General features: G+C 43.7%; 1 protein-coding gene across 5 annotated transcripts in view; it reads left to right on the forward strand.

Moving 5' to 3' along the window:
* The window catches only part of ARMH4 (armadillo like helical domain containing 4), a 257111-nt gene that overhangs the window by 148933 nt on the left and 95516 nt on the right, over window positions 1-12662 (forward strand). The gene's annotated exons all lie outside the window — the stretch shown is intronic.

Consider the following 12662-nt stretch of genomic DNA (forward strand, 5'->3'; position numbering starts at 1 on the left):
TTGTTACTTTTTTTTGCCTCTACCACTGAAGCTGTTCCATGCATTCCCCATCCCTTTCTTGAATACATTTTTCTGATCTCTGCTTCTAGAGCCTTAGCCCACCAAAAATACAATTTGATATCATGGTCTCAACAAAATATTTCCGTAGCTCTGATGCCTTTCTTAGACTGACAAATGTTTTAAGGTGCAAACCCTAGAACCAGGCAGCTTGGGTACAGTTCCTTAATGGAAATGGGCATTAAAACATTGCAGTGATTGTACATAATGATAAAGGGGATGGAACAGCTCCCTTATGAGGAAAGGCTGAAGAGGTTAGGACTGTTCAGCTTGGAGAAGAGACGGCTGAGGGGAGATATGATAGAGGTCTTTAAGATCATGAGAGGTCTTCAATGAGCGGATGTGAATCAGTTATTTACACTTTTGGATAATAGAAGGACTAGGGGGCATTGCATGAAGTTAGCAAGTAGCACATTTAAGACTAATCGGAGAAAATTCTTTTTCACTCAACGCACAATTAAGCTCTGGAATTTGTTGCCAGAGGATGTGGTTAGTGCAGTTAGTGTAGCTGGGTTCAAAAAAGGTTTGGATAAGTTCTTGGAGGAGAAGTCCATTAACTGCTATTAATCAAGTTTACTTACAGGTCGATACAGTACAGTGCGCTCCGACAGAGCGCACTGTTAGCCTGCCCTTGGACGTGCGTTTTCCCTTACCCCTTTTTCAGTAAGGGGAGGAAAACGCGCATCCAACCCTCGGCACCTAATAGCGCCCTCAACATGCAAATGCATGTTGATGGCCCTATTAGGTATGCCCGCGCGATACAGTAAGTAAAATGTGCAGCCAAGCCGCACATTTTACTTTAAGAAATTAGCGCCTACCCAAAGGTAGGCGCTAGTTTCTGCCGGCACCGGGAAAGTGCACAGAAAAGCAGTAAAAACTGCTTTTTTGTGCACCCTCCGACTTAATATCATGGCGATATTAAGTCGGAGGCGATATCATGGCGATATTAAGTCGGAGGTCCCGAAGAGTAAAAAAAGTAAAAAAAAAAAAAAGAAAAAAAAATTTTAAATGGGCCGGTGGCTGTCGGGCCGAAAACCGGACGCTCAATTTTGCTGGCATCCGGTTTCTGAGTCCGTGGCTGTCTGCGGGCTCGAGAACCGAAGCCGGAAAAATTGAGCATCAGCTGTCAAACCCGCTGACAGCCGCCGCTCTAGGTCAAAAGGAGGCGCTAGGGATGCGCTAGTGTCCCTAGCGCCTCCTTTTGCCTGTTTCTACCGCACCACCTAATTTAAATACTGTAGCGTGCGCACAGGAGAGTGGCCTGTGCGTGAGCCGGGAGAGTGGGCGTTTGTCCGCTTTCCCGTGGACTTTACTGAATCGGCCCGTTAGGGAATAGCCACTGCTATTAATTGCATCAGTAGCATGGGATCTTCTTAGTGTTTGGGTAATTGCCAGGTTCTTCTGGCCTGGTTTGGCCACTGTTTGAAACAGGATGCTGGGCTTGATGGACCCTTGGTCTGACCCAGCATGGCATGTTCTTATGTTCATACTCATAGCGATCGTCTCTCTCGTGCGAAGCACATTTTTAGCCGTACATCTATTAGACCTGAATTAGAACCACTTTTGGAATTATTGGTCTGTGATTAGATGAGGAGGGACAGAATGATTCATGATACATTTCTCAAGGAGAATATGGTGGTTGGAGGGTTATAGTTCTAAACATCATTTCCCACTTGTAATCATTTTTTCCCCCAGAGCATGAGCTCTGGTTCCACAGCTCCACACCTCCCTCTCCTCTTCTGGCGCAGTAAGCACTTCTTAGGGAGCCCCATTAATAAATTCATTAGTGCAGTTGAGCTGGAGCGGCCCTTCCTGCTCAGGGGCAGCTGCCATTGCCGTTTAGGTGGAAGTCATGGAGATATTAATCTGGTTGGCTTAGTTTAGCAGTGGCAGCACATTCTGCACTTTCCATGAAACAGACGTTTAATTCAGACGGAAGAGAGCCTGGAGGTGTGCGGGCCTGGCCAGGTTTTAGTTCAGAACCATGAGAGCAGAGCGCAGCAATCTGGTCACCAAAATGACACCAGTATATTTTTCTTGTCTTGCAGCACAACTGCCTGGGAAATATGAATAGAAGCCAGGGAGCACAAACATGAGACATATCTTCCCTAAAGTAGCATTTCAGAATTGCTAAATAAAGAGTCAGGGATGCTGAAATGATCATGTGGGTGGGTATTTCTCTTATGTAATGCTGAGCACTGACTGGAGGTAAAAATAATTTTAAAGAAGGTGCTCAAATCACACAAGTTTAGGATTTAATAATATTTCCAGCAGACTGGGCTAGTGAAAGGGTATTAGGCATCCTAGGTAAACCTTACAGCCTTGTGTCCCTCCCCACCCCCCCAATCCCGGTCACAGCTTCCCCACACAAAATTAAAAATTATGTGTTTAAAACAACAGATTTTACAAAACAAAATGGATATTCAAAGTACAATCTTCTGAGGTAAAAATATCATTTACAATAGCATGTATACTATATTAACATGCACTGTAATAGTACCGACCAGAAAATCTAGCAAAAATGCAAAAAAGACACTTGCAACCCCTTTGGTATTAGGGCTATTGTAATCTATGCTGGCTGTGGGCTTGGTCCTCAGAAAGTTATGAGTAAACTGAATTACAATTATAATATAGAAAACATCCTATACCAAAACAGCATTAACTGCCAGCACTCAAACTGCAACAACCATACCCAGGGGCGGATTGTGGGAAAATGGTGGCCCGGGGGATTTTTCTCCATACTGGCCCATGGGTACCCAATTACACATACAATATAATTTACATATATAATTTACATATATATGCACACATCCCTTAAAACATAAAAAAAAGCTACCCGGCATGCACATGTTATAAAATCCATGGGCCGCACCCACATATATCATTTATAAAATATTTCAGTAAGTACTTTCATTCAACAAGAAACCTATTACTTTGAGAACATTTACTATTTTCAGTAGAAGAGCAGGTGGCAGTACAACAATACACTGTTCCACAGTCACGATGGACCTCAGAAGCCTCCTGGAATGAAAAGCTGGAAACCAGGAACCCAGGAGCAAACAGGCTCCTTCCAAAGGCAACAAGGATCTGCTGGAGAGCCCTTTTATAGGGCTGAAGATAAGATGCTGGGATGATGTCATCAGGCAGGGCCACAGGGCTTTTCCTGCCGTGGGCCCTTTAAGTATCGTGAAGAGGCGCGGCCGCGCACCTAGGAAGAAGCCAGAACCGGAGACAGCTGCAGCGGCGTCCCATCTACGAAGCAAGGCTGAAGGCGGCACCCGGGCCAAGGGAACAGCAACGTCGGTGGCCTCCGGGCTGCGAGGAGGCAAGGTTGGCGGCGGCTGGCTCCACCCGCTGGAGAGAGGACGATGTTGGTGGCCTCCGTGTCATGTAGAGAAGACTGGGGTGGCGCTTCTGCCGCAAAGGAGAAGGCAGCTGTGGCTTCCCAGCCACACTGGGAGAGGCTTCATCTGTGACCTCCAGGCCGCAAGGGAGGAAAGTTGGTGGTGGCTCTGCCCGCCGCAGAGAGAGGACAGTGGTGGTGCTCAGGCCATGCAAGGCAGCAGCATCGGCGGCCTCTGGGCTGTGAGAGAGGTGAGAGGCTGCTCACAGCTAGGCCCACGAGCAGCATTGTAACAGGAACAACAAGTAAGGTGATCTGTTCTTTAGCTGTGTGAGTTGATGCAATACTACTCTGCCTCCTGCTCCTTCTGGTTATGCAAGCTGATGCTTCTCTGCCTTCTCCTTCTGGCCATGCACTGGATAATGCATCCTGTTCCTTCTGACACTAAAAATGGCATTTTTTCTTTCTTACCTGTGTAGGCCCATGCAACACCACTTCCTCTTCTGGGCCTGCATAGGTGGGAAGAAGGAGATGCAATTGTGGTTCCGCCCACAAAACTGTGGTGCTCTAAATGGCAGCTTAGTCTGCTTTGTTCTTCCACCACTTTGCCTGCAAATGGTTATTTGCTGACTAACTCAAATCAAAGTAATCACATTTTATGTTAAAGAAATGTGAATCAGAAAGACATACCTCCTTCCTTTTATGATTGGAATCAGCGGATTCTAGATATGGTTACTTGGAATATCATATAGTTTTTTTCTCAGTCTGCCAAGGACTATGCTTTTTTTCATCAAGTTTGGAACCCCTTCATTGAACATTTGCAGGAAGAAATGCATAAGATGCTACAACTTTGAAATGATAAGAATGATTAACTATAGGTAGTATTTGATTGCATTAAGAACTAAATTCTTTGTGATTGTCTGCTGCTCTATTTTCATATGATACCTTTTCAAGAAGTGTTTTGAAGTGCATGTTGGTTAGTTGGCTTAGGGGTATAACAAAATTGGAAGTGCTTGTATAAACTACTAGGGAAGAAACCTTGGTGAATTATCTTTAAATTCACCCCCAAATCTCTTTTCCTCAGCTAATTTGGGGTAAGACTATCCTAATAAACTTCCATTGTTTATCTTAAGGCCCCACTCTACACCAAATACAACAAAGGTAACCACAGTGTTGGACCCAAAAAATAAAATTCACCCAGATTTTATTAATAAAGTTTCCTAACAATAAACAAAATATATTTCATAATAGCAGACAAGGTATGTCATCACACATCTTTATGACAAAATTTCAGAGACCTCCAGTTTGATTTAAAAACCTTGTCACTAGCCACAACAACAATTCACAACAATATTCTCAGTGACTCCCAGTTTAAAATCAAACATATCTCTGATAATTATAAGAAAATTTTTGGTAGTCTGTTATCTTAAACTTGTGACATCCTTTTAAATGTGTGATCAGCTCTTTTTTAAAATAGGGAAACAACATTTACAAATCCCACAAATCTTGCAGTGACATCATGCCAACATTGTTTATGAAAGATATTGAAAACTTTTCCCAGTTAAGCAGAGGTTGCCTTCCATCTGATAGCTAGTGTTTCCGATGTCCAGATTTGAAACAATGTCCATTTACAAAAGTCACACATTCAGCACTTTGTAAGACCAACAGTTATTTTTACAGTTTTTGCAATTTCAAATAGCCATCTTTGATGAGTTGATGTCCACTGGGGTATACTTCTGACAGTTTCCCAGCTTTTGGCTAATTAACAGTTCAGCTTGTGATTACTATCGAAACCCACCATCTGCCATAAGAAAATTGGTCTTTCCCTTCTTCCTTATCTCAGAGTAGAAAAGTAGCAAGAAACTTAAGATAATAGACAATAAAAGTGAAAGGTTAGCTGGCCAGAGGAATGCTAGAAGTCAGCAGAATTCAAAGAGAGAAATGTGAAAAAAAGATTACATGATCTACCTAAAAAAATTATTAACTACTAATATCTATATAAAAAGGAATATATAAAAATTAGGCCAAAAGAAAATATATGTTGGCCCTTAACTACACTTGTATGGTTAAATTTAAGCATGTTGTTGTGTGTTTTGCCAATAAACATGTTTAACTATAAAATAAATGTCAATCAGAGGCCTTTGTGTGCCTTTGAAAAGTTTACTTCATTTTTATTTATTTAAAACATTTCTATGCTGCATGATCCAGTGTTTTAGACAGCTTACAGTAAAAACACATACAGTTAAACATTGTTATTTGAGTTTTTAGACCAGACCCTGCTCTGATTCATGTAATACATTATCAGTTTTATTATGCAAAGCACCTAAGGAAATGAGAACTTGCTGAGGGTAGCATGGGTTTTCATTGAAGTTATTAATGGAGATTAATTGGTTCCCTATTAGCCTGAAATTAAAATGGGTAGTCCCATAGAGGTAATGAATCTCTCAGAGATAATAATAATAATAGAAATAATGTAATTATTTCTAGACTGCCTTTCCATTTTTTAGCTCAAAGCGGTTTGCAACATTTTTAAGGTCCCTACCCAAATGAACTTACAATCTAGGTGGGTGCCTGAGACAACAGGAGATATAGTGACTTGGCCAAGGTCACAAGGAATGTCAGTGGGTTATGAATTTTGGTTTGTAGCCTATTCCTATAACCACTAGGTTAAAGGGCACAGATTTAAAACTTGGAAATTACTAACCTAGATAGATATTAGTAATGGCAGTTCCCATTACAATTGCTTACAATTAACATTTAGCAGTGTAGCCAGTCCCCGATATCAGTGCTTTATCCTACACTATAAGTGCTACAGTTTCGGGTTCAGATCCGGACAGGGAGGAATACTTCTCTTCTCGGGCTCCTGGTACTGTCTACCATGATCTCTGTGACCACTGTACACGCTATATTAGGGATGTGAATCGTTTTTTGACGATTTAAAATATCGTCCAATATATTTTAAATCGTAAAAAATCATTAGAGGCGCGATACAATAGGAATTCCCCCGATTTATCGTCAAAAATCATAAATCGGGGGAGGGGGGAGGGGAAGGGGGAGGGCGGGAAAACCGGCACACTAAAACAACCCTAAAACCCACCCCGACCCTTTAAAATAAATCCCCCACCCTCCCGAACCCCCCCAAAATGTTTTAAATTACCTGGGGTCCAGTGGGGGGGTCCCGGTGTGATCTTCCACTCTCGGGCCACGGCTGCGTTAATAGAAATGGCGCCGGCGCTACCTTTGCCCTGTCATTTTGGTTCCTGTTCCCCGACGTCACGACGTCACGAGCGCAGGAGATCGCTCCCGGACCCCCGCTGGACCCCCAGGGACTTTTGGCCAGCTTGGGGGGGCCTCCTGACCCCCACAAGACTTGCCAAAGTCCAGCGGGGGTCCGGGAGCGACCTCTTGCACTCGTTGCCGTATTGCAAAATGGTGCCGGCCGTATGGCCGTATTGCAAAATGGCGCCGGCGCCATTTCTATTAACGCAGTTCTTGGCAAGGCCTACGCATGGACCTGGAAAAGTTGAAAGCCATCTTGGAATGGCCCTACCTGTGGGCCACAAGGCCCTGTAGTGCTTCCTCAGGTTTGCAAACTATTATAGGAAATTCATCCATGCTTATTCTACACTAGTGGCTCCATTCACAGCATTTACCAAAAAAGTCATACGCCAAGAATTAGACCACCAGTGCTATTTAGGCATTTGAGTGCCTTGAAGAAGTCACCTGTGACCCATGACTGTACCACCTGGACTCTTTTAAACTGTTCATATTGGAGGTAGATGCTTCTACCCTTGGTCTAGGGACTGTCCATATGCAGCACAACAACAATAGTATCCTGCAACAACAATAGTATCCTGTGACCTGCTCCTGCTTTTTAAAAAAATTATCTCCTGCAGAGAAAAACGATATCATTAGAGATCGTGAGCTGCTGGCGGTGAAGTTAGCCTTAGAAGAATGGCAACATCGGTTGGAGGGGCCAGATTCCCAGTAACTATCTACACCGATCAAAAAAATCTGGAACACCAGGCACAAGCACAAAAGATGAATCTCTGGCAAGGCTGCTGTCCATTGTTTTTCAGTTGGTTTGACTTTGAGCTGCAGTATCATCCAGCAGAAAAGAAATGTTGAGCCAATGCCCTCTCACATTCTTTTGATACTGAAGACTCTAGAGCCCCCATGACATATTATCGACCCTGCAAGGATCGTGGTTACTACTGAGGTGACAGTTCCTCTGGGGAACACTGTGTTTCTCAGTATTTACATCAGAAAGTTCTTCAGTGGGCCCATGACTCCCAGTTGGCAGGCCTCCCGGGGATCACTAGAACTCTGGAGTTAATTTTCTGGCACTACTGGTGGCTGCAGATAAAGACCAACATGAATCTATACATAGAATCCTGCTCTACATGTGGTATAAATAATAGTTCTCAAGCTCATCCTTGGGGGATATTACAGCTATTGCCAGTTTCCAAGGAACCCTGGACCCACTTGGCCACTAATTTTAACATTGTCCTTCTCTTCTCAAGTGGCAACACCACTATATGGGTGGTAGTGGATTGTTTTTCAAAGATGGTTCATTTCACGCCTCTCCCTGGCATCCCTTCAGCACCTGAACTGGCCAATCTCTTCTTCCAGTACATCTTCCATCTACATGGGCTCCCTCTTTACATCCTCTTGGATTGGGGAGTATAATTTATGGCCTGCTTCTGGAAAAGCCTATGCAAGAAAATTGGAATTATCCTGGATTTCATTTCAGTATAGCTTCCCAGAGTAACAGGCAACCCAATTGATAAATCAGATATTAAAGGCATTCCTATGTAAATCAATGACAGGACAACTGGGCATCCTTACTCCCATGGATGGAGTTCTGCCATAAAAATCATGTAAGCAGCTTGACTAAATCATCACATTTTTTTTTTTTAATTTATTCTTTATTGAGAATTTTTATATACATTTTCCATAATCTCAAAATAAAAAGAAATCTTGTTATACAACATCCAATATTTCCATATTAGTTTCTAATAAAAATTATATGTTGAACAAGAAAATATAAAGGGGGGAGCAAAAACTATAATTAATATAAACAAAACAATAATTCTGAAAGGCTTGAGGCGTCAATGGAGTTATATTAGGCCTTAATAAGATGTTACTATACTCTCTCTGTCTCAGATTTATCAGCTAGGAATGTCTCTAAATGTGTGGGGTCAGAGAAAATAAACTTATTTCCCTGAAAAGTTACATAACATTTTGAGGGAAATTTTAAATAAAATGTAGCCCCAATCTCTAGGACCTTACTTTTCAGGGAAAGAAACTGTCTTCGTCGTGCCTGAGTAGGCCTCGAGACATCTGGGAACAAGTATACTCTTTGCCCACAAAAGGCACATTCCTTATTCCTAAAAAACTTCTCTAATACTTGATCCTTCTCTCTCTCAAGAGAGAAAGAAACAAATAATGTTGCTCGTTTGTTAATAATATCCAAGGAATCCTCTAGAAAAGAGGAAATTCCTGGACTTTTCTCTAGCTCTCCAGCTATAGGATTTCTAGTCTGATTAGGGAAATAAAAGATCTTAGATATAATTGGAATTTTATCTGTCTCATAGGCGAGATTTTCTATTAAGAACTTCTTAAACATCTCATATGGTGAAAGTAGCCTCGTTATTGGAAAATTAACTATACGTAGGTTTTTAATACGTAACATATTTTCTATGTTTTCAATTTCTGAATGCAGTGATAAACTATCTGCAATATGCATACTTTCAACATTTTGAATATTTTGCACCTTATTAGACATAGTTTTTACGACAGATTCCAATTCAAACAACTTCTTTCCTTGTTCATCAATTGAGGACTTATTCACATTTACTAATGACGTAAGAGATTCATTCACATTTGAGACATTAGAGTCTAGTCTGACTAACATCCTCCACAAGTCTCTCAGCGTAATATCTGAAGGCTCCTTAGGGCTCAACAGAGCGAGAGAGAGGCGAGAGGAACCCGAAAGCCTTGCCTGCTGCCAAGCCGGAGAGAGGAGACCACCTGCGACCGAGCGCGACCGATTGGCTGACGTCATCACTGCAGGACCGCGGGAACTTCAAAAGCCCGCGGCTGAGAGGTCTGTTTGGGGAGCGAGAGAGAGGCGAGAGGAACCCGAAAGCTTTGCCTGCTGCCAAGCCGGAGAGAGGAGACCACCTGCGACCGAGCGCGACCGATTGGCTGACGTCATCACTGCAGGACCGCAGGAACTTCAAAAGCCCGCGGCTGAGAGGTCTGTTTGGGGAGCGAGAGAGAGGCGAGAGGAACCCGAAAGCCTTGCCTGCTGTCAAGCCGGAGAGAGGAGACCACCTGCGACCGAGCGCGACCGATTGGCTGACGTCATCACTGCAGGACCGCGGGAACTTCAAAAGCACGCTGCTGAGCGGCGCGCTGCCTAAGCCGCGTGCGCCGAAGGGGCGCGCGCGGCTTTGACCGGCTTCGACCGCCTTCGAACGCTTTCCAAGCCACGGACCTTCCTGACTGCTTGAGGTTACCCGATTGACTCTGCCGAACAGGTAATTCAATTATTTGAAGTCTTATGGGGAAAAAGCGTAAAGCTAGAGTCTACACCTCCTCTCCGGCCCCAAATATAGTTGGGCCAATGGATGCCCATGTCAATAGGAAATTGCCACAAAATGACAGTGAGAGTGCCACTTCTGAAGTGCCACTGAGTCCAGGTAACGGCCCAATTACACCTCCACAACCCTCAGGAACTTCGAAAGTGGAAGGCTCTATCGAGGACAGTCAAATAGGTGCGAGTAGGGAAGAAGAAAATCCTCTCCTTCCAGAAAGCCCTTTGGAGGGAACATCTCAAAGGACTGTAAATCATCAAATTTTTATATGGTGTTCGGCTGTCACTCTCATACGCCAATGCCTGTCCCAGTCTTTGTCACCTGCCTGGCAGCCAACTTAATGGGACACGAACTCCAGGAGCTCTGGCAAAAGACGCATTACCTCCTGGAGTGTTTTAAGAGGCAGTGAACAAGAAACATCGCCTAGCACCTCAACTCCAGGCTGGAAACCTTGTTTGAACTCAGTATAAAAATTTTGTGCCGTAACATGCATTCGCGGAAGTTTGCCCCCAGATTTGTGGATTTATTTCCTCCGGTGTGACAGGTGGGGCTGGTAACCTACATCCGACTCTCCAGATCCATGATTTATTCCATGTATCCTTGTTAAAACCAGCAATCTTATCTTGGCCAGCCAGACTGCCCCTCAGGCCCACAGAAACAGCAGCCGAAGATACTCAATACAAAGTAGAGGAGATCTTGGCTTTCAGGAAGGTCAGGAACAAAATCTAATACCTAATCTCCTGGAAGAACTTTGGGCCTGAAGAAAATTCCTTGGAGCCAGTCTCTAACCTCCAAGCCCCCCCCCCCCAGTTGTTATGAGATTTCAACAGGAGATTCCCCTAGAAACCCAAGCCCAGATGATTGGGGGTGGGGGGGGGGGGGGGCGGTACTGCTATGTTTGGCAGCTCATGGGAAGGTCTCACCCCAGCACCTCTTTGCGGCCTTGATGCTGCCTGCTGTTGACCACCACTGAGACTGGTCTGGAACACTACCGTGCCTCCTCCAGCTTACCTTAGGTATATGCATGCCTGATCTCCCGATACTTAAAGGGCATGTGGCGGGAACATAGTCCCGATGGCCGTTGATGATGTTACCGGCTCCCACTATATAAGGCTGTTTCAGACAAGTGGTGGATGCCTCAGTAACAGGTCTCCTGCATTCTGCATTGCATGTTGCTCCTGTGTTCAGCTTGCCTGTGTTCCTGTGCCTCTGTTCCTGCATTCCAGGGTTCCTTGTCCTGCCTTGCCCAGTCTGACTCGTCCAGCCTCACCTCCTTGTCCCAGTCTCATCCAGTATCTCTATGTGTGTCTTCGTCCCCACTTGTTCTGATCTCCTGGTACTGACTTCTTGCCTTGGACCTGCCACCTGGACCTGACCTATTGCATTGAACCTGAACTTGCTTGCCTGTCGCCTGTCCCAACCTTGACCTGCCTCCAGCTTCTCCAGTCTGCTGCCTATTCTGACTCCGGTGTACTCTTGGACTCTTGCTTTCTCTACCATCCTAGGGATCCATCTAAGCCCTGCTGGCCACCAGAATTCAAGGGCTCAACCTGTGGGGGAGGCAGCTGGTATAAGTGAAGCTCCAGCCTGTCCTGCTTCAAGGCCTGTTCACCAGCTGTCTGCGTAGGTCTCATAGGTTCACCTACAAGGCAGTGTCGTCTACTACACAGCACCAAGGTCTCATTTCCATGCTACTCATCATAATAGATTAGTAAGAAATTTTGGGCAGTTATGTATGACGTATGTTCAGTTTCGGGATCTGTTAAATGTGTTTGTAAAGGTATATTTGTAAGGGACCCTTCGCAAAATATTCACTTTCTTTGTTTCTGATATATTTTGCCTTTCTAAGCTTAAAGATTGAAACTATTTCATAGAGACAGGCAATTAATTTCTGCCCCTTTTGCAGATGTATCCTGTATGATAGGAACATACATGGAAGCATTTTCTAGCTCAGAAGTTAGAAGCAAATGCAGGAAACTAAAATGCAGGAAACTAAATGGGTCAGTAAAATAGATCTGAGTTTAATGCTGTAGATATCACACACAAAATGTATATTTTTTGTTTTGTTTAAAAGCACTTATTACCCTCCCCTCCAAAGTTTGGGGCGGGGAACAATAAAAATATTCATAAAAGGAAACAAGCAACTAAAACAAGACAAACACATATAAAATCATAAAAGCAAAACAGTTTTTTGTGAGACAAAATTAAATCAGCAGAGCAGAGAAACTAATATAAGCTGACAGTAAAATGAAAAAACATGATTATCTGTGAGACAAGATTAAGCCAGAGAAGCAGAGAGACTAATGTAAGCTGACGGTAGAATGAAGAAACAGGGTGTGACTTGCCAGCATGAAACAAACAAGGATCTAAAGCCTGTACCACAATTCAGCACAGCATGGAAAGATGTCCAAATAAGTAACTGCAGATATAAAACTCAGGAAAGTACTATGGACTTTTGTTAAACAGGCCATGATTACCAATTAAGGTCTGACATTTGACAGCCTTGCTATCCAGTCAGATTTGAAATGAACTCTAACAACTTTCTGACATTGCAAAGTGTCCCACTGATTGTCATAAGGCTCAGTCATACCTAGTGAGATATCTGGAAAGCCAAATAATCAGATGTCTATGAACTGGCTAACCAATGAAAAAGGCCTAAC

Source organism: Rhinatrema bivittatum, chromosome 4 (genome assembly GCF_901001135.1).
Source record: "Rhinatrema bivittatum chromosome 4, aRhiBiv1.1, whole genome shotgun sequence".
Classification (NCBI taxonomy): domain Eukaryota; kingdom Metazoa; phylum Chordata; class Amphibia; order Gymnophiona; family Rhinatrematidae; genus Rhinatrema; species Rhinatrema bivittatum.